We start from the raw sequence: 25,699 nt of genomic DNA on the forward strand, positions 1-25,699 counted from the left end.
ATCCGATATCCAAAATACTTCTGGTCCCAAGCATTTTGGATAAGGGATACTCAACCTGTATATAGTAGGAGGACAGTGCAGAATTTTGCTGACCACCAGTATAGCTATATATATAGCAGTACGGTACAGTAGTCCACTGCTCTACCTACCTCTGTTTCGTCAAGTATACTATCCATCCATACCTGTGGTGCATTTCAGTTTTGCACAGTTTGCTGACCACCAGTATATACTATATAGCAGTACGGTACAGAAGGCCACTGCTCTACCTACCTCTGTGTCGTCAAGTATACTATCCATCCATACCTGTGGTGCATTTCAGTTTTGCACAGTTTGCTGACCACCAGTATATACTATATAGCAGTACGGTACAGAAGGCCACTGCTCTACCTACCTTTGTGTCGTCAAGTATACTATCCATCCATACCTGTGGTGCATTTCAGTTTTGCACAGTTTGCTGACCACCAGTATAACTATATATATATATATATATATATAGCAGTACGGTACAGAAGGCCACTGCTCTACCTACCTTTGTGTCGTCAAGTATACTATCCATCCATAGCTGTGGTGCATTTCAGTTTTGCACAGTTTGCTGACCACCAGTATATAATATATAGCAGTACGTTACAGTAGGCCACTGCTCTACCTACCTCTGTGTCGTCATTAAGTATACTATCCATCCCTGTGGTGCATTTCAGTTTTGCACAGTTTGCTGTCCACCAGTATATAATATATAGCAGTACGGTACAGTAGGCCACTGCTCTACCTACCTCTGTGTCGTCAAGTATACTATCCATCCATACCTGTGGTGCATTTCAGTTTTGCACAGTTTGCTGACCACCAGTATATAGAGCCAGTTTGTGCAAGGAGAGATTGATTGCTTCTTTTTTGGTGGGGGCCCAAACCAACCAATCATTTCAGTCACAGTCGTGTGGCAGACCCTGTCGCTGAAATGATGGGTTCGTTAAAGTGTGCATGTCCTGTTTATACAACATAAGGGTGGGTGGGAGGGCCCAAGGACAATTCCATCTTGCACCTCTTTTTTTTTCTTTCATTTTTCTTTGCATCATGTGCTGTTTTGGGACTATTTTTTTGAAGTGCCATCCTGCCTGACACTGCAGTGCCACTCCTACATGGGCCAGGTGTTTGTGTCGGCCACTTGGGTCGCTTAGCTTAGTCACACAGCTACCTCATTGCGCCTCTTTTTTTCTTTGCATCATGTGCTGTTTGGGGACTTTTTTTGAAGTGCCATCCTGTCTGACACTGCAGTGCCACTCCTAGATAAGCCAGGTGTTTGTGTCGGCCACTTGGGTCGCTTAGCTTAGCCATCCAGCGACCTTGGTGCACCTCTTTTTTTCTTTGCATCATGTGCTGTTTGGGGACTATTTTTTAAATCTGCCATCCTGTCTGACACTGCAGTGCCACTCCTAGATGGGCCAGGTGTTTGTGTTGGCCACTTGGGTCGCTTAGCCATCCAGCGACCTTGGTGCACCTTTTTTTTTCTTTGCATCATGTGCTGTTTGGGGACTATTTTTTAAATCTGCCATCCTGTCTGACACTGCAGTGCCACTCCTAGATGGGCCAGCTGTTTGTGTCGGCCACTTGGGTCCCTTAGCTTAGTCACACAGCTACCTCATTGCACCTCTTTTTCTCTGACGTCCTAGTGGATGCTGGGGACTCCGTCAGGACCATGGGGAATAGCGGCTCCGCAGGAGACAGGGCACAAAAGTAAAAGCTTTAGGATCAGGTGGTGTGCACTGGCTCCTCCCCCTATGACCCTCCTCCAAGCCTCAGTTAGATTTTTGTGCCCGGCCGAGAAGGGTGCAATCTAGGTGGCTCTCCTAAAGAGCTGCTTAGAGTAAAAGTTTTGTTAGGTTTTTTATTTTCAGTGAGTCCTGCTGGCAACAGGCTCACTGCATCGAGGGACTTAGGGGAGAGAAGTGAACTCACCTGCGTGCAGGATGGATTGGTTTCTTAGGCTACTGGACACCATTAGCTCCAGAGGGAGTCGGAACACAGGTCTCACCCTGGGGTTCGTCCCGGAGCCGCGCCGCCGACCCCCTTGCAGATGCCGAAAAGTGAAGAGGTCCAGAAACCGGCGGCAGAAGACTTTTCAGTCTTCATAAGGTAGCGCACAGCACTGCAGCTGTGCGCCATTGTTGTCAGCACACTTCATAGCAGCGGTCACTGAGGGTGCAGGGCGCTGGGGGGGGCGCCCTGGGCAGCAATGATAGTACCTCATTCTGGCTAAAAATACATCACATATAGCCCCTGGGGGCTATATGGATGTATTTAACCCCTGCCAGGTCTCAGAAAAACGGGAGAAGAAGCCCGCCGAAAAGGGGGCGGGGCCTATTCTCCTCAGCACACAGCGCCATTTTCCCTCACAGAAATGCTGGTGGGAAGGCTCCCAGGCTCTCCCCTGCACTGCACTACAGAAACAGGGTTAAAACAGAGAGGGGGGGCACTTATTTGGCGATATGACTATATATATTAAAATGCTATAAGGGAAAAACACTTATATAAAGGTTGTCCCTGTATAATTATAGCGTTTTTGGTGTGTGCTGGCAAACTCTCCCTCTGTCTCCCCAAAGGGCTAGTGGGGTCCTGTCCTCTATCAGAGCATTCCCTGTGTGTGTGCTGTGTGTCGGTACGTGTGTGTCGACATGTATGAGGACGATGTTGGTGAGGAGGCGGAGCAATTGCCTGTAATGGTGATGTCACTCTCTAGGGAGTCGACACCGGAATGGATGGCTTATTTAAGGAATTACGTGATAATGTCAACACGCTGCAAGGTCGGTTGACGACATGAGACGGCCGGCAAACCAATTAGTATCTGTCCAGGCGTCTCAAACACCGTCAGGGGCGTTAAAACGTCCTATTACCTCAGTCGGTCGACACGGACACTGACTCCAGTGTCGACGGTGAAGAAACAAACGTATTTTCCTTTAGGGCCACACGTTACTTGTTAAGGGCAATGAAGGAGGTGTTACATATTTCTGATACTACAAGTACCACAAAAAAGGGTATTATGTGGAGTGTGAAAAAACTACCTGTAGTTTTTCCTGAATCAGATAAATTAAATGAAGTGTGTGATGATGCGTGGGTTTCCCCCGATAGAAAATTATTGGCGGTATACCCTTTCCCGCCAGAAGTTAGGGCGCGTTGGGAAACACCCCTTAGGGTGGATAAGGCGCTCACACGCTTATCAAAACAAGTGGCGGTACCGTCTCCAGATAGGGCCGCCCTCAAGGAGCCAGCTGATAGGAGGCTGAAAAATATCCTAAAAAGTATATACACACATACTGGTGTTATACTGCGACCAGCGATCGCCTCAGCCTGGATGTGCAGCGCTGGGATGGCTTGGTCGGATTCCCTGACTGAAAATATTGATACCCTTGACAGGGACAGTATTTTATTGACTATAGAGCATTTAAAGGATGCATTTCTATATATGCGAGATGCACAGAGGGATATTTGCACTCTGGCATCAAGAGTAAGTGCGATGTCCATATCTGCCAGAAGTTGTTTATGGACACGACAGTGGTCAGGTGATGCAGATTCCAAACGGCACATGGAAGTATTGCCGTATAAAGGAGAAAAAGACAACGTCTTTTCAGCCTCAGTCCTTTCGTCCCCATAAGGGCAAGCGGGCAAAAGGCCAGTCATATCTGCCATGGGATAGAGGAAAGGGAAGAAGACTGCAGCAGGCAGCCCATTCCCAGAAACAGAAGCCCTCCACCGCTTCTGCCAAGTCCTCAGCATGACGCTGGGGTCGTACAAGCGGACTCAGGTGCGGTGGGGGGGGTCGTCTCAAGAGTTTCAGCACGCAGTGGGCTCACTCGCAAGTGGACCCCTGGATCCTACAAGTAGTATCCCAGGGGTACAGATTGGAAATTCGAGACGTCTCCCCCTCGCAGGTTCCTGAAGTCTGCTTTACCAACGTCTCCCTCCGACAGGGAGGCAGTAGTGGAAACAATTCACAAGCTGTATTCCCAGCAGGTGATAATCAAAGTACCCCTCCTACAACAAGGAAAGGGGTATTATTCCACACTATATTGTGGTACTGAAGCCAGACGGCTCGGTGAGACCTATTCTAAATCTGAAATAGTTGAACACTTACATACAAAGGTTCAAATCAAGATGTAGTCTCTCAGAGCAGTGATAGCGAACCAGGAAGAAGGGGACTATATGGTGTCCCGGGACATCAGGGATGCTTACCTCCATGTCCCAAATTGCCCTTCTCACCAAGGGTATCTCAGGTTCGTGGTACAGAACTGTCACTATCAGTTTCAGACGCTGCCGGTTGGATTGTCCACGGCACCCCGGGTCCTTACCAAGGTAATGGCCGAAATGATGATTCTTCTTCAAAGAAAATGGACGATCTCCTGATAGGGGCAAGGTCCAGAGAACAGTTGGAGGTCGGAGTAGCACTATCTCAAGTAGTTCTACGACAGCACGGGTGGATTCTAAATATTCCAAAACCGCAGCTGTTTCCGACGACACGTCTGCTGTTCCTAGGGATGATTCTGGACACAGTCCAGAAAAAGGTGTTTCTCCCGGAGAAGAAAGCCAGGGAGTTATCCGAGCTAGTCAGGAACCTCCTAAAACCAGGAAAAGTGTCAGTGCATCATTGCACAAGGGTCCTGGGAAAAATGGTGGCTTCTTACGAAGCGATTCCATTCGGTAGATTTCACGCAAGAACTTTTCAGTGGGATCTGCTGGAAAAATGGTCCGGATCGCATCTTCAGATGCATCAGCGGATAACCCTGTCTCCAAGGACAAGGGTGTTTCTTCTGCGGTGGCTGCAGAGTGCTCATCTACTAAAGGGCCGCAGATTCGGCATTCAGGACTGGGTCCTGGTGACCACGGATGCCAGCCTGAGAGGCTGGGGAGCAGTCACACAGGGAAAAAATTTCCAGGGAGTGTGATCAAGTCTAGAGACTTCTCTCCACATAAATATACTGGAGCTAAGGGCAATTTACAATGTTCTAAGCTTAGCAAGACCTCTGCTTCAAGGTCAGCCGGTATTGATCCAGTGGGACAACATCACGGCAGTCGCCCACGTAAACAGACAGGGCGGCACAAGAAGCAGGAAGGCAATGGCAGAAACTGCAAGGATTCTTCGCTGGGCGAAAAATCATGTGATAGCACTGTCAGCAGTGTTCATTCCGGGAGTGGACAACTGGGAAGCAGACTTCCTCAGCAGGCACGACCTCCACCCGGGAGAGTGGGGACTTCATCGGGAAGTATTCCACATGATTGTGAACCGTTGGGAAAGACCAAAGGTGGACATGATGGCGTCCCGCCTGAACAAAAAAAACTGGACAGGTATTGCGCCAGGTCAAGAGACCCTCAAGCAATATCTGTGGACGTTCTGGTAACACCGTGGGTGTACCAGTCGGTGTATGTGTTCCCTCCTCTGCTTCTCATAACCAAGGTACTGAGAATTATAAGACGTAGAGGAGTAAGAACTATACTCGTGGCTCCGGATTGGCCAAGAAGGACGTGGCACCCGGAACTTCAAGAAATGCTCACAGAGGACTCATGGCCTCTGCCGCTAAGAAGGGACTTGCTTCAGCAAGTACCAGGTCTGTTCCAAGACTTGCCGCGGCTGCGTTTGACGGCATGGCGGTGGAACGCCAGATCCTAAGGGAAAAAGGCATTCCGGAATAGGTCATTCCTACCCTGGTCAAAGCCAGGAAGGAGGTGACCACAAAACATTATCACCACATATGGCGAAAATATGTTGCGTGGTGTGAGGCCAGGAAGGCCCCACGAAGAAATTTCAACTCGGTCGATTCCTGCATTTCCTGCAAACAGGAGTGTCTATGGGCCTCAAATTGGGGTCCATTAAGGTTCAAATTTCGGCCCTGTCAATTTTCTTCCAGAAAGAATTGGCTTCAGTTCCTGAAGACCAGAAGTTTGTCAAGGGAGTATTGCATATACAACCCCCTTTTTGTGCCTCCAGTGGCACTGTGGGATCTCAACGTAGTTCTGGGATTCCTCAAATCACATTTTAAACCGCTCAAATCTGTGGATTTGAAATATCTCACATAAAAAGTGACCATGCTGTTGGCCCTGGCCTCGGCCAGGCGAGTGTCAGAATTGGCGGCTTTGTCTCACAAAAGCCATATCTGATTGTCCATTCGGACAGGGCAGAGCTGCGGACTCGTCCCCAGTTTCTTCCCAAGGTGGTGTCAGCGTTTCACCTGAACCAGCTTATTGTGGTACCTGCGGCTACTAGGGACTTGGAGGACTCCAAGTTGCTAGATGTTGTCAGGGCCCTGAAAATATAGGTTTCCAGGACGGCTGGAGTCAGGAAAACTGACTCGCTGTTATCCTGTATGCACCCAACAAACTGGGTGCTCTTGCTTCTAAGCAGACGATTGCTCGTTGGATTTGTAGCACATTTCAACTTGCACATTCTGTGGCAGGCCTGCGACAGCCTAAATCTGTCAAGGCCCATTCCACAAGGAAGGTGGGCTCATCCTGGGCGGCTGCCCGAGGGGTCTCGGCATTACAACTCTGCCGAGCAGCTACGTGGTCGGGGGAGAACACGTTTGTAAAATTCTACAAATTTGATACCCTGGCTAAAGAGGACCTGGAGTTCTCTCATTCGGTGCTGCAGAGTCATCCGCACTCTCCCGCCCGTTTGGGAGCTTTGGTATAATCCCCATGGTCCTGACGGAGTCCCCAGCATCCACTAGGACGTCAGAGAAAATAAGATTTTACTTACCGATAAATCTATTTCTCTAACGTCCTAGTGGATGCTGGGGACTCCGTCAGGACCATGGGGAATAGCGGCTCCGCAGGAGACAGGGCACAAAAGCAAGCTTTTAGGATCACATGGTGTGTACTGGCTCCTCCCCCTATGACCCTCCTCCAAGCCTCAGTTAGGTTTTTGTGCCCGGCCGAGAAGGGTGCAATCTAGGTGGCTCTCTTAAAGAGTTGCTTAGAAAAAGTTTTTAGGTTCTTTATTTTCAGTGAGTCCTGCTGGCAACAGGCTCACTGCATCGAGGGACTTAGGGGAGAGATTTTCAACTCACCTGCGTGCAGGATGGATTGGATTCTTAGGCTACTGGACATAGCTCCAGAGGGAGTCGGAACACAGGGCTCGCCCTGGGGTTCGTCCCGGAGCCGCGCCGCCGACCCCCCTTGCAGATGCTGAAGATGAAGAGGTCCGGAACCAGGCGGCAGAAGACTCTCAGTCTTCATCAGGTAGCGCACAGCACTGCAGCTGTGCGCCATTGTTGTCAGCACACTTCACACAGCGGTCACGGAGGGTGCAGGGCGCTGGGGGGGGGCGCCCTGGGCAGCAATGTATAATACCTGTATGGCGAAAAATACATCACATATAGCCCTTGAGGCTATATGGATGCATTTAACCCCTGCCAGATATCTAAAACTCCGGAGAAGAAGCCCGCCGAAAAGGGGGCGGGGCCTATTCTCCTCAGCACACAGCGCCATTTTCCCTCACAGAAAGGCTGGTGGGAAGGCTCCCATGATCTCCCCTGCACTGCACTACAGAAACAGGGTTAAAACAGAGAGGGGGGGCACTGATTTGGCGATATGTATATATATTAAAATGCTATAAAAGGAACACTTATATAAAGGTTGTCCCTGGATAATTATAGCGTTTTGGTGTGTGCTGGCAAACTCTCCCTCTGTCTCCCCAAAGGGCTAGTGGGTCCTGTCCTCTATCAGAGCATTCCCTATGTGTGTGCTGTATGTCGGTACGTGTGTGTCGACATGTATGAGGAAAATATTGGTGAGGAGGCGGAGCAAATTGCCTGTAATGGTGATGTCACTCTCTAGGGAGTCGACACCGGAATGGATGGCTTATTTATGGAAATTACGTGACAATGTCAACACGCTGCAAGCCGGTTGACGACATGAGAGGGCCGGCGAACAAATTAGTATCTGTCCAGGCGTCTCAAACACCGTCAGGGGCTGTAAAATGCCCATTTACCTCAGTCGGTCGACACAGACCCAGACACGGACACTGATTTCAGTGTCGACGGTGAAGAAACAAACGTATTTTCTTTTAGGGCCACACGTTAAGGGCAATGAAGGAGGTGTTACATATTTCTGATACTCCAAGTACCACAAAAAAGGGTATTATGTGTGAGGTGAAAAAACTACCTGTAGTTTTTCCTGAATCAGATAAATTAAATGAAGTGTGTGATGATGCGTGGGTTTCCCCCGATAGAAAATTATTGGCGGTATACCCTTTCCCGCCAGAAGTTAAGGCGCGGTGGGAAACACCCCTCAGGGTGGATAAGGCGCTCACACGCTTATCAGAACAAGTGGCGGTACCATCTACGGATAGGGCCGTACTTAAGGAGCCAGCTGATAGGAGGCTGAAAAATTTCCTAAAAAGTATACACACACATGCTGGTGTTATACTGCGACCAGCGATCGCCTCAGCCTGGATGTGCAGAGCTGAGGTGGCTTGGTCGGATTCCCTGACTAAAAATATTGATACCTTTGACAGGGACAGTATTTTATCGACTATAGAGCATTTAAAGGATGCATTTCTATATATGCGAGATGCGCAGAGGGATATTTGCACTCTGGCATCAAGAGTAAATGCGATGTCCATATCTGCAAGAAGATGTTTATGGACACGACAGTGGTCAGGTGATGCAGATTCCAAACGGCACAAAGATGTATTGCCGTATAAAGGGGAGGAGCTATTTGGGGTCGGTCCATGGGACCTGGTGGCCAGGGCAACTGCTGGAAAATCCACCGTTTTTTACCCTAAGTCACATCTCTGCAGAAAAAGACACCGTCTTTTCAGCCTCAGTCCTTTCGTCCCTATAAGAGTCATATCTGCCCAGGGATAGAGGAAAGGGAAGAAGACTGCAGCAGGCAGCCCATTCCCAGGAACAGAAGCCCTCCACCGCTTCTACCAAGTTCTCAGTATGACGCTGGGACCGTACAGGACCCCTGGATCCTACAAGTAGTATCCAAGGGGTACAGATTGGAATGTCGAGAGGTTTCCCCCCTCGCAGGTTCTTGTAGTCTGCTGTACCAATGTCTCCCTCCGACAGGGAGGCAGTATTGAAAACAATTCACAAGCTGTATTCCCAGCAGGTGATAATAAAATTACCCCTCCGACAACAAGGAAAGGGGTATTACTCCACACTATATGGTGGTACTGAAGGCTAGGTGAGACCTATTCTAAATCTGAAAAATTTGAACACTTGCAAGGCTACAAATCCAGATGGAGTCACTCAGAGCAGTGATAGCAAAGAGCAAGGGGACTATATGGTGTCCGGGGACATCAGGGATGCTTACCTCCATGTCCCAAAATTTGCCTTTTCTCACCAAGGGTACCTCAGGTTCGTGGTACAGAACTGTCACTATCAGTTTCAAGACAATGCCGTTGGATTGTCCAAGGCACCCCGGGTCCTTACCAAGGTAATGACCGAAAGGAGGATTCGTCTTCAAAGAAAATGGACGACCTCCTGATAAGAACAAGGTCCAGAGAACAGTTGGAGGTCGGAGTAGCACTATCTCAAGTAGTTCTACGACAGCACGGGTGGATTCTAAATATTCCAAAACCGCAGTTGTTCCGACGACACGTCTGCTGGTCCTAGGGATGATTCTGGACACAGTCCAGGAAAAGGTGTTTCTCCCAGAGGAGAAAGCCAGGGAGTTATCCGAGCTAATCGGGATCCTCCTAAAACCAGGAAAAGTGTCAGTGCATCATTGCACAAGTGTCCTGGTAAAAATGGTGGCTTATTACGAAGCGCTTCCATTCGGCAGATTTCACGCAAGAACTCTTCAGTGGGATCTGCTGGACAAATGGTCCGGATCGCATCTTCAGATGCATCAGCGGATAACCCTATATCCAAGGACAAGGGTGTCTCTCCTGTGGTGATTACAGAGTGCTCATCTTCTAGAGGGCCGCAGATTCGGCATTCAGGATTGGATGCTGGTGACCACGGAGGCCAGCCTGAGAGGCTGGGGAGCAGTCACACAAGGAGTGTGATCAAGTCTGGAGAATTCTCTCCACATAAATATACTGGAGCTAAGAGCAAATTTATAATGCTCTAAGCTTAGCAAGACCTCTGCTTCAAGGTCAGCCGGTATTGATCCAGTGGGATAACATCACGGCAGTCGCCCACGTAAACAGAAAGGGCGGCACAAGAAGCAGGAGGGCAGTGGCAAAACTGCAAGGATTTTTCGCTAGGCGGAAAATCATGTGATAGCACTGTCAGCAGTGTTCATTCCGGGAGTGGACGACTGGGAAGCAGACTTCCTCAGCAGGCACGACCTCCACCCGGGAGAGTGGGAACTTCATCGGGAAGTTTTCCGCATGATTGTGAACCGTTGGGAAAGACCAAAGGTGGACATGATGGCGTCCCGCCCGAACAAAAAATGGGACAGGTATTGCGCCAGGTCACGAGACCTTCAGGCGATAGCTGTGGACGTCCTGGTAACACCGTGGGTGTAACAGTCGGTGTATGTGTTCCCTCCTCTGCTTCTCATAACCAAGGTATTTAGAATTATAAGACATAGAGGAGTAAGAACTATACTCGTGGCTCCGGATTGGCCAAGAGGGACTTGGTAACCGGAACTTCAAGAGATGCTCACAGAGGACTAAGGGCCTCTGGAGCTAAGAAGGGATTTGCTTTCAGCAAGTACCATGTCTGTTCCAAGAGGAACCGTGGCATCGGCCTTTAAGAAAGGACCTGCTCCAGCAGGGACCTTGTCTGTTCCAAGACTTACCGCGACTGCGTTTGACGGCATGGCGGTTTGAACGCCGGATCCTAAGGGAAAAGGCATTCCGGAAGAGGTCATACCTACCCTGGTCAAAGCCAGGAAGGAGGTGACCGCACACTGTTATCACCACATGTGGTAAAAATATGTTGCGTGGGTGAGGCCAGGAAGGCCCCACGAAAAAATTTCAACTAGGTCGATTTCTGCACTTCCTGCAAACAGGAGTGTCTATGAGCCTCAAATTGGGGTCCATTAAGGTTCAAGTTTCGGCCCTATAGATTTTCTTCCAGAAAGAATTGGCTTCAGTTCCTGAAGTCCAGACGTTTGTCAAGGGAGTATTGCATATACAGCCCTTGTGTGCCTCCAGTGGCACCGTGGGATCTCAACGTAGTGTTGGGATTCCTCAAATCATATTGGTTTGAACCACTCAAATCTGTGGATTTTAAATATCTCACATGGAAAGTGACCATGCTGTTGGCCCTGGCCTCGGCCAGGCGATTGTCAAAATTGGCGGCTTTGTCTTACAAAAGCCCATATTTGATTTTCCATTCGGACAGGGCAGAACTGCGGACTCGTCCCCAGTTTCTTCCTAAGGTGGTGTCAGCGTTTCACCTGAAACAACCTATTGTGGTGCCTGCGGCTACTAGGGACTTGGAGGACTCCAAGTTGCTAGACGTTGTCAGGGCCCTGAAAATATATATATATATATATATATATATATATATATATATATAATTCCAGGACGGCTGGAGTCAGAAAGTCTGACTTGCTGTTTATATTGTAGGCACCCAAAAAGCTGGGTGCTCCTGCTTCTAAGCAGACTATTGCTCGTTGGATTTGTAGTACAATTCAGCTTGCACATTCTGTGGCAGGCCTGCCACAGCCAAAATCTGTAAATGCCCATTCCACAAGGAAGGTGGGCTCATCTTGGGCGGCTGCCCGAGGGGTCTCGGCTTTACAACTTTGCCGAGCAGCTACTTGGTCAGGGGCAAACACGTTTGCAAAATTCTACAAATTTGATACCCTGGCTGAGGAGGACCTGGAGTTCTCTCATTCGGTGCTGCAGAGTCATCCGCACTCTCCCGCCCGTTTGGGAGCTTTGGTATAATCCCCATGGTCCTGACGGAGTCCCCAGCATCCACTAGGACGTTAGAGAAAATAAGATTTTACTTACCGATAAATCTATTTCTCATAGTCCGTAGTGGATGCTGGGCGCCCATCCCAAGTGCGGATTGTCTGCATTACTTGTACATAGTTATTGTTACAAAAAATCGGGTTATTATTGTTGTGAGCCATCTTTTTTAGAGGCTACTTCATTGTTATCATACTGTTAACTGGGTTCAAATCACAAGTTGTACGGTGTGATTGGTGTGGCTGGTATGAGTCTTACCCGGGATTCAAGATCCTTCCTTATTGTGTACGCTCGTCCGGGCACAGTACCTAACTGAGGCTTGGAGGAGGGTCATAGGGGGAGGAGCCAGTACACACCATGTGATCCTAAAAGCTTGCTTTTGTGCCCTGTCTCCTGCGGAGCCGCTATTCCCCATGGTCCTGACGGAGTCCCCAGCATCCACTACGGACTATGAGAAATAGATTTATCGGTAAGTAAAATCTTATTTTCTCGTAGTCCGTAGTGGATGCTGGGCGCCCATCCCAAGTGCGGATTGTCTGCAATACTTGTACATAGTTATTGTTACAAAAATCGGGTTATTATTGTTGTGAGCCATCTTTTCAGAGGCTCCGCTGTTATCATGCTGTTAACTGGGTTCAGATCACAGGTTGTACAGTGTGATTGGTGTGGCTGGTATGAGTCTTACCCGGGATTCAAAATCCTTCCTTATTGTGTACGCTCGTCCGGGCACAGTATCCTAACTGAGGCTTGGAGGAGGGTCATAGGGGGAGGAGCCAGTGCACACCACCTGATCCTAAAGCTTTTACTTTTGTGCCCTGTCTCCTGCGGAGCCGCTATTCCCCATGGTCCTGACGGAGTCCCCAGCATCCACTACGGACTACGAGAAATAGATTTATCGGTAAGTAAAATCTTATTTTTTCTTTGCATCATGTGCTGTTTGGGGACTATTTTTTTGAAGTGCCATCCTGTCTGACACTGCAGTGCCACTCCTAGATGGGCCAGGTGTTTGTGTCGGCCACTTGGGTCGCTTAGCTTAGCCATCCAGCGACCTTGGTGCACCTCTTTTTTTTCTTTGCATCATGTGCTGTTTGGGGACTATTTTTTAAATCTGCCATCCTGTCTGACACTGCAGTGCCACTCCTAGATGGGCCAGGTGTTTGTGTCGGCCACTTGGGTCGCTTAGCTTAGTCACACCGCTACCTCATTGCACCTCTTTTTTTCTTTGCATCATGTGCTGTTTGGGGACTATTTTTTTGAAGTGCCATCCTGTCTGACACTGCAGTGCCACTCCTAGATGGGCCAGGTGTTTGTGTCGGCCACTTGGGTCGCTGAGCTTAGTCATCCAGCGACCTCGGTGCAAATTTTAGGACTAAAAATAATATTGTGAGGTGTTCAGAATAGACTGAAAATGAGTGGAAATTATGGTTATTGAGGTTAATAATACTATGGGATCAAAATGTCCCCTAAATTCTATAATTTAAGCTGTTTTTGAGGGTTTTTTTGTAAAAAAAACACCCGAATCCAAAACACGGGCGAATCCGACAAAAAAATTTCAGGGAGGTTTTGCCAAAACGCGTCCGAATCCAAAACACGGCCGCGGAACCGAATCCAAAACCAAAACACAAAACCCGAAAAATTTCCGGTGCACATCACTAGTTTGTACTTACCTTTACCTCCCATGACCCATTCCAGGAGGGACAAAATGCACAGTTCCTGGAATTCCCTCTTAATTTATATTTGCCATCACCTGTGTTGAACTAGTTAATGTATAAAAAATTGTTTCACCATAGATGATGGCAATCATAAATTAAGAGGGAAGTCTTAATTTATGATAAAAGGGTTGAGATTACCTAAAGGATAAAAAAAGGGGGCAGACTAGATGGGCCAAGTGGTTATTATCTGCCATCAAATTCTATGTTTCCAAGTCCTGGAACAGAGCATTTTGGCCCTCCTGGAATAGGTAATGGCCCTCATTCCGAGTTGTTCGCTCGCTAGCTGCTTTTAGCAGAATTGCACACGCTAAGCCGCCGCCTACTGGGAGTGAATCTTATCTTAGCAGAATTGCGAACGAAAGATTCTCAAAATTGCGCATAGAAATTTCTAAGCAGTTTCTGAGTAGCTCGACACTTACTCTGCCACTGCGATCAGTTCAGTCAGTTTCGTGCCTGGTTTGACGTCACAAACACACCCAGCGTTCGCCCAGACAATCCCCCGTTTCTCCAGCCACTCCCGCGTTTTTCCCAGAAACGGCAGCGTTTTTTCACACACACCCATAAAACGGCCAGTTTCCACCCAGAAACACCCACTTCCTGTCAATCACACTCCGATCACCAGAACGAAGAAAAAACCTCCTAATGCCGTGAGTAAAATACCAAACTTCTTAGCAAATTTACTTGGCGCAGCCACAGTGCGAACATTGCGCATGCGCAGTTTGCGGAAAATCGCTGCGATGCAATGAAAAATAACGAGCGAACAACTCTGAATGAGGGGCAATGTTGGGAAGTATGCCTTACTATTATCTATCTAGGGTATGAATTAGCAACATTTTACAAACACAGAGACCACCACAAATATAAATAACATTATATTGATTTGGAACAAAAAAATGCTCCACAGGTAGAAACTGGATCACATAAGGCATAGATTCCCAGGACCTCAAACAGATCATGTTTTCCAGGTCTCCTCAGAGAGTCAGAGGTGAAATAATTAGTTCTACCTGTGGATCTTTTAAAACGTGTCAGTGAGTAAAGACTACATCTGTGCATCTTTCTGCTGGGTTACTGGGAAAACATGAACTGTTGGAATCCAAAGGACCGAGTTTGAGAACCTATGCCATAAGTCACAGGTTCTCAAACTCTGTCCTCAGGACACCACACAGTGCATGTTTTGCAGGTAACCCAGCAGGTGCACAGGTGTATTTATTACTAACTGACCCATTTTAAAAGATCCACAGGTGAAGCTAATTATTTCAGTTGTAATCCTGTGAGGAGACCTGGAAAACATGCACTGTGTGGGGTCCTGAGGACCGAGTTTAAGAACCTGTGCCATAAGTTATGCAACTGTAAATATAAAATGTTATATTTAATTATTAAACATTGCTTGTTTAATTTTGCAGCACAATCTCCTTGACGTATATTGACATGGACACTTTGGACATCATTTACAATGTATAAAACTGTGCAAAGTTATCTTTGGTGGTGTGATGATGCAAATAGGTGGGTTTCATGCACCTGTAATCAGCATATGCTGACGTGGGAGCTGTGTTATTGAAAAAAAGGCATCTACAAGCCTGGAAGAAAACTATGGGACACATGTAACTCATAACATTGGGCACAGTAGGCCTGTGTCTGAGCTGCAGATTGTGCAAAGTGGCTATTTGCCTGCACAGCCAGTATGTTAAACCTTTTCTCCCTTAATTGATAATGAACTTGAAATGGGAAAAATCAACTGATGAGAGCTAAACTGAGTTAGGGAAATTGTAAATTAAGTGGCTGTGAAGAACATTATTTATATGAAGAGGTGATGATTTGTGCAATAGTTCAACTACATTTTGCCCTGCAACAGGCCCAGGTAGAGCAGTGACTGATATGGCTAAATATGTGCTTGTATTATGCCCTTGTGTGTGTGTAATTACCATGGTAACCATGTTATCAACTATCATTGATTCCACACCTTCCAACATTTTACACATAAAAATCGGTACAAATTAGGAAAGGGGGCATGGCCATGGGAAAAGTGGGTGTGGCCACGCCCCCATTCCTATACTTTCAATGAAGCAAAAAATCGGTACAGACCATAAAAAAAGGTACAGACCAGTGGCGGAACTATCGAGCGGTGGGCCCAGGTGCGACCCCCCCCCCCATCCCATCCAAGTCCACCCCCCTCACCCATGGAGAGAATCTGGTGAGGGAGACCTGCTCAGGGCCAGAGAAATGGATACCTAGCAACAGTGCCGTAACTAGACATTTTAGCACTGTGTGCAAGAAACGGCATCGGAGCCCCCTCCGTGATGTAAAACAGGGGCAGTGCGCGCTGTGGGCGCACGCAAAAAATATAGGGGCATGGCTTGCACTGGGGCCCGCCACTGTCCAGGGGCCCAAAGCAGCGCGGCATGTAATGAGTCAAACTGAGGAGAGAAGAGGAGCGCAGCGGCCACGTGGGAGGAGGAGGGAGGTGGAGGAGGGAGCCGCAGCAGCGCTGTGTAATTGGTGGGGTCGCTGCTTCAGCTGTCCCTGTCCTTCATCATAAGCTGTCCTCCGCCGCTGTGAATGCTGGGATGCACTTCAGTTTGACTCATTACATGCCACGCTGCTTTGGGCCCCTGGACAGTGGCAGGCCCCAGTGCAAGGCACTGCTTGCACTGGCGGTAGTTCCGCCACTGGTACAGACCATGAAAAGGGTACTGTACCTGCCAAAAAGGTACAGTTGGAGGGTATGTAGATTCCCTTCAGTTACCAGACCAGATATGGCTGCCACCTGGGCTGCCCTGGCCTGTTACCTGTCTTCACCACTGAGTACCTTCTTCCCTCCTGTTTTCACTGCCCTCTTCTCTTGCACCTCAATTACAGCTCTCCCCTACTCAGTGACTGTCTATACCTGCATTTCCTCCTGCTTGTGACTGTTCATCTCTTCCAATGGCTGCCCGCCCCCAGTAGTATGCCAATTACTTTTTTGCTTCCTGATCCATAGCTGTGTACTGAGGGGTGGCACTCGTTATACCAGCTGTCGGGATCCCGGCGTTCAGCATACCGTGGCTGGGATCCCAACCGCCAGTTTACCGACAACTTTTTTCCCTCTTGGGGTGTCCACGACACCCCTGGAGGGAGAATAAATAGCGTGGCGCTCGTAGCGTGCCACCGTGCCCACAGCGTGGTGAGTGGAGGGAGCCCGCAAGGGTCTCTTTTGTGCTCACCCCAGCCGGCATGCTGGGCGCCGGGTTCCCGATAGCCGGTATGCTGGGCGCCGGGTTCCCGACTGCCGGCAATTCGTGGAACACCCATACTGAGAACTGTGGTATCAATTGTTACCTGTGCTCTGTTTTAATTTTCTGTGATGGTAAGTTCTGAATACCCTGTTTCTCTGACGTCCTAAGTGGATGCTGGGACTCCGTAAGGACCATGGGGATTAGTGGCTCCGCAGGAGACTGGGCACAACTAAAGAAAGCTTTAGGACTACCTGGTGTGCACTGGCTCCTTCCACTAAGACCCTCCTCCAGACCTCAGTTAGATTTCTGTGCCCGGCTGAGCTGGATGCACACTAGGGGCTCTCCTGAGCTCCTAGAAAGAAAGTATATTTAGGTTTTTTATTTTACAGTGAGAACTGCTGGCAACAGACTCACTGCAACGAGGGACTAAGGGGAGAAGAAGCGAACCTACCTAACTGGTGGTAGCTTGGGCTTCTTAGGCTACTGGACACCATTAGCTCCAGAGGGATCGACCGCATGGAACCGGCCATTGATGTTCAGTCCCGGAGCCGCGCCGCCGGCCCCCTTACAGAGCCAGAAGCAAGAAGAGTCCGGAAAATCGTCTTCACCAAGGTAGCGCACAGCACTGCAGCTGTGCGCCATTGCTCCTCATACACACTTCACACTCCGGTCACTGAGGGTGCAGGGCGCTGGGGGGGGCGCCCTGAGCAGCAATAAAAACACCTTGGCTGGCAAATATATCACAATATATAGCCCCAGAGGCTATATATGTGATAAATACCCCTGCCAGATTCCATAAAAAAGCGGGAGAAAAGTCCGCGAAAAAGGGGCGGGGCTATCTCCCTCAGCACACTGGCGCCATTTTCTCTTCACAGTGCAGCTGGAAGAAAGCTCCCCAGGCTCTCCCCTGTAGTTTTCATGCTCAAAGGGTTAAAAAGAGAGGGGGGGGGGCACTAAATTTAGGCGCAATATATGTATACAAGCAGCTATTGGGGGAAAAATCACTCAGTTATAGTGTTAATCCCTGCATTATATAGCGCTCTGGTGTGTGCTGGCATACTCTCTCTCTGTCTCACCAAAGGACTTTATGGGGTCCTGTCCTCAGTCAGAGCATTCCCTGTGTGTGTGCGGTGTGTCGGTACGGCTGTGTCGACATGTTGGATGAGGAAGGTTATGTGGAGGCGGAGCAGAGGCCGATAAATGGGATGTCGCCCCCTGTGGGACCGACACCAGAGTGGATGGATAAGTGGATGGTATTAACCGACAATGTCAACTCCTTACATAAAAGGCTGGATGACGTAACAGCTGTGGGACAGCCGGCTTCTCAGCCCGCGCCTGCCCAGGCGTCTCAAAGGCCATCAGGGGCTCAGAAAAACGCCCGTTACCTCAGATGGCAGACACAGATGTCGACACGGAGTCTGACTCCAGTGTCGACGAGGTTGAGACATATACACAATCCACTAGGAACATCCGTTACATGATCTCGGCAATGAAAAATGTGTTACGCATTTCTGACATGAACCCAAGTACCACATAAAAGGGGTTTTATTTTTGGGGAGAAAAAGCAGCCAGTGTTTTGTTCCCCCATCAGATGAGTGAATGAAGTGTGTGAAAAAGCGTGGGTTCCCCCGATAAGAAACTGGTAATTTCTAAAAAGTTACTGATGTCGTACCCTTTCCCGCCAGAGGATAGGTCATGTTGGGAGATATCCCTTAGGGTGGATAAGGCGCTCACACGTCTGTCAAAAAAGGTGGCACTGCGGTTTTAGGTTACGGCCACCTTGAAGGAGCCTGCTGATAAAAAGCAGGAGGCTATCCTGAAGTCTGTATATACACATTTAGGTTATATACTGAGACCTGCAATTGCCTCAGCATAAATAGTGCTGCTGCAGCGTGGTCTGATACCCTGTCAGATAATATTAATACTCTAAGACAGGGATAATATTTTGCTAACATAGAGCATATTAAAGACGTCGTCTTATATATAAAGGATGCACAGAGGGATATTTGCCGGCTGGCATCCAGAATTAATGTAATGTCCATTCTGCCAGGAGGGTATTAGAAACCCGGCAGTGGACAGGTGATGCTGCCTGTAAAAGGCACTTGGAGATTCTGCCTTATAAGGGTGAGGAATTGTTTGGGGATGGTCTCTGGGACCTCGTATCCACAGCAACAGCTGGGAAGAATTTTTTTTTACCTCAGGTTTCCTCACAGCCTAAGAAAGCACCGTATTTTCAGGTACAGTCCTTTCGGCTTCAGAAAAGCAAGCGGGTCAAAGGCGCTTCCTTTCTGCACAGAGACAAGGGAAGAAGGAAAAAGCTGCACCAGCAGCCAGTTCCCAGGATCAAAAATCTTCCCACGCTTCCTCTGAGTCCACCGCATGACGCTGGGCTCCACAGGCTGAGCCAGGTGCGGTGGGGGCGCGTCTCCGGAACTTCAGCGACCAGTGGGCTCGCTCACAGATGGATCCCTGGGTTCTGCAAGTAGTATCACAGGGATACAAGCTGGAGTTCGAGGCGACTCCCCCTCGCCGTTTCCTCAAATCAGCCTTGCCTGCTGCCCTCAGAGAAAGGGAGGTAGTACTGGCGGCAATTCACAAGCTGTATCTTCAGCAGGTGATAATCAAGGTACCCCTCCTTCAACATGGACGGGGTTACTATTCCACAATGTTGTGGTACCGAAACCAGACGGTTCGGTGAGATCCATTCTAAATTTAAAATCCTTGAACATTTATATAAAAAAGTTCAAGTTCAAAGTACCTCAAGGTTGTGGTACAGGACTGTCATTACCAATTCCAGACGTTGCCATCTGGTCTGTCCACGGCACCGTGGGTGTTTACCAAGGTAATGGCCGAAATGATGATGCTCCTCCGAAAGAAGGGAGTCATGATTATTCTGTACTTGGACGATCTCCTTATAAAGGCGAGGTCCAAAGAGCAGTTGCTAGTCGGCGTGGCACTATCTCAGGAAGTGCTGCATCAGCACGGCTGGATTCTGAATATCCCAAAGTCGCAGCTGATTCCTGCGACGCGTCTGCTGTTCTTGGGCATGATTCTGGTCACAGAACATAGATATTTCTCCTGGAGGAGAAGGCCCAGGAATTATCATCTCTGGTCAGGGACCTCCTGAAACCAAAGCAGGTGTTGGTGCATCACTGCACGCAAGTCCTGGGAAAGATGGTAGCTTCTTACGAAGCAAGTCCCTTCGGCAGATTCCATGCAAGGATCTTCCAGTGGGATCTTTTGGACAAGTGGTCCGGATCGCATCTCCAGATGCATCGGTTAATCACCCTGTCCCCGAGGGCCAGGGTGTCTCTGCTGTGGTGGCTGCAGAGTGCTCATCTGCTCGAAGGCCGCAGATTTGGCATACAGGACTGGGTCCTGGTGACCACGGATGCAAGCCTCCGAGGTTTGGGGGGCAGTCACCCAGGGAAGAAACTTCCAAGGACAATGGTCAAGTCAGGAAACTTCCCTACACATAAATATTCTGGAACTAAGGGACATTTACAACGCCCTGAGTCAAGCAGAACCCCTGCTTCAAAACCAACCGGTTCTGATTCAGTCAGACAACATCACTGCGGTCGCCCATGTACACCGCCAGGGCGGCACAAGAAGCAGGGTGGAAATGGCAGAAGCCACAAGGATTCTTTGATGGCAGAGAATCACGTGATAGCACTGTCAGCAGTGTTCATTCCGGGAGTGGACAATTGGGAAGCAGACTTCCTCAGCAGGCACGACCTCCACCCGGGAGAGTGGGGACTTCATCCAGAAGTCTTCCAGCTGATTGTGAACCGTTGGGAACGGTCACAGGGGGACATGATGGCGTCCCGCCTCAACAAAAAGCTACAAAGATATTGCGCCAGGTCAAGGGACCCTCAGGCGATAGCTGTGGACGCTCTAGTGACACCGTGGGTGTACCAGTCGGTTTATGTGTTCCCTCCTCTTCCTCTCATACCCAAGGTACTGAGAATAATAAGAAGGAAAGGAGTAAGAACTATACTCATTGTTCCGGATTGGCCAAGAAGAGCTTGGTACCCAGAACTTCAAGAAATGATCTCAGAGGACCCTTGGCCTCTGCTGCTCAGACAGGACCTGCTACTGCAGGGGCCCTGTCTGTTCCAAGACTTACCGCGGCTGCGTTTGACGGCCTGGCGGTTGAACACCGGATCCTAAAGGAAAAGGGCATTCTGGAGGAAGTCATTCCTACGCTGATTAAAGCTAGGAAGGTGTGACTGCAAAACATTATCACCGCATATGGCGGAAATATGTTGCTTGGTGTGAGGCCTGGAAGGCCCCAATGGAGGAATTTCAGCTGGGTCGATCTCTGCACTTCCTACAGTCAGGGTTGACTATGGGCCTCAAATTGGGTTCCATTAAGGTCCAGATTTTGGCTCTGTCGATTTTCTTCCAAAAAGAACTGGCTTCACTGCCTGAAGTTCAGACTTTTGTTAAAGGAGTGCTGCATATTCAGCCCCCTTTTGTGCCTCCAGTGGCACCTTGGGATCTCAACGTGGTGTTGGATTTCCTAAAGTCGCATTGGTTGAGCCACTTAAAACCGTGGAGCAAAAATATCTCACGCGGAAAGTGGTCATGCTGTTGGCCTTGGCTTCGGCCAGGCGTGTATCAGAATTGGCGGTTTTGTCATGTAAAAGCCCTTTTCTGATTTTTCATATGGATAGGGCGGAATTGAGGACTCGTTCCCAATTTCTTCCTAAGGTGGTATCAGCGTTTCCTTTGAACCAACCTATTGTGGTGCCTGCGGCTACTCGGGACTTGGAGGATTCCAAGTTGCTGGACGTAGTCAGGGCCCTGAAAATCTATGTTTCCAGGATGGCTAGAGTCAGGAAAACTGACTCGCTATTTATCCTGTATGCACCCAACAAGCTGGGTGCTCCTGCTTCAAAGCAGACTATTGCTCGCTGGATCTATAGCACGATTCAACTTGCACATTCTGCGGCTGGACTGCCGCATCCTATATCAGTAAAAGCCCATTCCACGAGGAAGGTGGGCTCTTCTTGGGCGGCTGCCCGAGGGGTCTCGGCTTTACAGCTTTGCCGAGCTGCTACTTGGTCGGGTTCAAACACATTTGCAAAATTCTACAAGTTTGATACCCTGGCTGAGGAGGACCTTGAGTTTGCTCATTCGGTGCTGCAGAGTCATCCGCGCTCTCCCGCCCATTTGGGAGCTTTGGTATAATCCCCATGGTCCTTACGGAGTTCCCAGCATCCACTAGGACGTCAGAGAAAATAAGAATTTACTCACCGGTAATTCTATTTCTCGTAGTCCCTAGTGGATGCTGGGCGCCCATCCCAAGTGCGGATTGTCTGCAATACTTGTATATAGTTATTGCCTAACTAAAGGGTTATTGTTATGAGCCATCTTTTCGTGAGGCTCAGTTGTTATTCATACTGTTAACTGGGTATAGTATCACGAGTTGTACGGTGTGATTGGTGTGGCTGGTATGAGTCTTACCCGGGATTCCAAATCCTTTCCTTATTGTGTCAGCTCTTCCGGGCACAGTTTCCCTAACTGAGGTCTGGAGGAGGGGCATAGAGGGAGGAGCCAGTGCACACCAGATAGTACCTAATCTTTCTTTTAGAGTGCCCAGTCTCCTGCGGAGCCCGCTATTCCCCATGGTCCTTACGGAGTACCCAGCATCCACTACGGACTACGAGAAATAGAATTACCGGTGAGTAAATTCTTATTTTTTTTCTTTGCATCATGTGCTGTTTGGGGACTATTTTTTAAATCTGCCATCCTGTCTGACACTGCAGTGCCACTCCTAGATGGGCCAGCTGTTTGTGTCGGCCACTTGGGTCGCTTAGCTTAGTCACACAGCTACCTCATTGCACCTCTTTTTTTCTTTGCATCATGTGCTGTTTGGGGACTATTTTTTAAATCTGCCATCCTGTCTGACACTGCAGTGCCACTCCTAGATGGGCCAGGTGTTTGTGTCAGCCACTTGGGTCGCTTAGCTTAGCCATCCAGCGACCTTGGTGCACCTCTTTTTTTCTTTGCATCATGTGCTGTTTGGGGACTATTTTTTAAATCTGCCATCCTGTCTGACACTGCAGTGCCACTCCTAGATGGGCCAGGTGTTTGTGTCGGCCACTTGGGTCGCTTAGCTTAGTCATCCAGCGACCTCGGTGCAAATTTTAGGACTAAAAATAATATTGTGAGGTCTTCAGAATAGACTGAAAATGAGTGGAAATTATGGTTATTGAGGTTAATAATACTATGGGATCAAAATGACCCCTAAATTCTATGATTTAAGCTGTTTTTGAGGGTTTTTTGTAAAAAAACACCCGAATCCAAAACACGCCCGAATCCGACAAAAAATTTTCAGGGAGGTTTTGCCAAAACGCGTCCGAATCCAAAACACAGCCGCGGAACCGAATCCAAAACCAAAACACAAAACCCGAAAAATTTCCGGTGCACATCACTAGTTTGTACTTACCTTTACCTCCCATGACCCATTCCAGGAGGGACAAAATGCACAGTTCCTGGAATTCCCTCTTAATTTATATTTAAACCTGTGTTGAACTAGTTAATGTATAAAAAATTGTTTCACCACAGATGATGGCAATCATAAATTAAGAGGGAAGTCTTAATTTATGATAAAAGGGTTGAGATTACCTAAATGATAAAAAAAGGGGGCAGACTAGATGGGCCAAGTGGTTATTATCTACCATCAAATTCTATGTTTCCAAGTCCTGGAACAGAGCATTTTGGCCCTCCTGGAATAGGTAATGGCCCTCATTCCGAGTTGTTCGCTCGCAAACTGCTTTTAGCAGAATTGCACACGCTAAGCCGCCGCCTACTGGGAGTGAATCTTAGCTTAGCAGAATTGCTAACGAAAGATTCTCAAAATTGCGAATAGAAATTTCTAAGCAGTTTCTGAGTAGCTCGACACTTAAGGTGTGTACACACGGTAAGATATTTTCTTCCGATTCTGACTATATAGTCAGAATCGGAAGAAAAGATAGTGCAGATCGCAAGGTGACAGTCACCTTGCGATCCCGATCCGATGCCGATGCGCGGCCCCACGCGGTCGGCATCGGCAGAAAAAATAGGCTGTGCAGGCAAGTCAATCCTGGCTATCTCTATAGAAGAGATAGTCAGGATTGACATCGCACATAGCCAGCATCGCAAGCACACTCATTATGTGCTTGCGATACTGGCTAAGTGCCGACCCGGCCCCCTGTCGCACGGTGAGAATCGGATAAGTCCGAATCTCACCGTGTGTATGCACCCTTACTCTGCCACTGCGATCAGTTCAGTCAGTTTCGTTCCTGGTTTGACGTCACAAACACACCCAGCGTTCGCCCAGACACTCCCCCGTTTCTCCAGCCACTCCCGCGTTTTTCCCAGAAACGGCAGCGTTTTTTCACACACACCCATAAAACGGCCAGTTTCCGCCCAGAAACACCCACTTCCTGTCAATCACACTCCGATCACCAGAACGAAGAAAAAACCTTGTAATGCCGTGAGTAAAATACCAAACTTCTTAGCAAATTTACTTGGCGCAGCCGCAGTGCGAACATTGCGCATGCGCAGTTTGCGGAAAATCGCTGCGATGCAATGAAAAATAACGAGCGAACAACTCGGAATGAGGGCCAATGTTGGGAAGTATGCCTTACTATTATCTATCTAGGGTATGAATTAGCAACATTTTACAAACACAGAGACCACCACAAATATAAATAACATTACATTGATTTGGAACAAAAAAATGCTCCACAGGTAGAAACTGGATCACATAAGGCATAGATTCCCAGGACCTCAAACAGATCATGTTTTCCAGGTCTCCTCAGAGAGTCAGAGGTGAAATAATTAGTTCTACCTGTGGATCTTTTAAAATGCGTCAGTGAGTAAAGACTACATCTGTGCATCTTTCTGCTGGGTTACTGGAAAAACATGAACTGTTGGAATCCAAAGGACCGAGTTTGAGAACCTATGCCATAAGTCACAGGTTCTCAAACTCTGTCCTCAGGACACCACACAGTGCATGTTTTGCAGGTAACCCAGCAGGTGCACAGGTGTATTTATTACTAACTGACCCATTTTAAAAGATCCACAGGTGAAGGTAATTATTTCAGTTGTAATTCTGTGAGGAGACCTGGAAAACATGCACTGTGTGGGGTCCTGAGGACCGAGTTTAAGAACCTGTGCCATAAGTTATACAACTGTAAATATAATTTTTTATATTTAATTATTAAACATTGCTTGTTTAATTTTGCAGCACAATCTCCTTGACGTATATTGACATGGACACTTTGGACATCATTTACAATGTATAAAACTGTGCAAAGTTATCTTTGGTGGTGTGATGATGCAAATAGGTGGGTTTCATGCACCTGTAATCAGCATATGCTGACGAGGGAGCTGTGTTATTGAAAAAAAGGCATCTACAAGCCTGGAAGAAAACTATGGGACACATGTAACTCATAACATTGGGCACAGTAGGCCTGTGTCTGAGCTGCAGATTGTGCAAAGTGGCTATTTGCCTGCACAGCCAGTATGTTAAACCTTTTCTCCCTTAATTGATAATGAACTTGAAATGGGAAAAATCAACTGATGAGAGCTAAACTGAGTTAGGGAAATTGTAAATTAAGTGGCTGTGAAGAACATTATTTATATGAAGAGGTGATGATTTGTGCAATAGTTCAACTACATTTTGCCCTGCAACAGGCCCAGGTAGAGCAGTGACTGATATGGCTAAATATGTGCTTGTATTATGCCCTTGTGTGTGTGTAATTACCATGGTAACCATGTTATCAACTACCATTGATTCCACACCTTCCAACATTTTACACATAAAAATCGGTACAAATTAGGAAAGGGGGCGTGACCATGGGAAAAGTGGGTGTGGCCACGTCCCCATTCCTATACTTTCAATGAAGTAAAAAATCAGT

The 25,699-nt window shown here is 48.2% G+C and overlaps 1 long non-coding RNA gene across 4 annotated transcripts in view; it reads left to right on the top strand.

Annotated features, from left to right (window-relative positions):
* Positions 1-25,699, top strand: part of LOC134933245 (uncharacterized) — a 446,291-nt gene that overhangs the window by 171,075 nt on the left and 249,517 nt on the right. The gene's annotated exons all lie outside the window — the stretch shown is intronic.

This window comes from Pseudophryne corroboree, chromosome 6, assembly GCF_028390025.1.
Source record: "Pseudophryne corroboree isolate aPseCor3 chromosome 6, aPseCor3.hap2, whole genome shotgun sequence".
NCBI lineage: Eukaryota > Metazoa > Chordata > Amphibia > Anura > Myobatrachidae > Pseudophryne > Pseudophryne corroboree.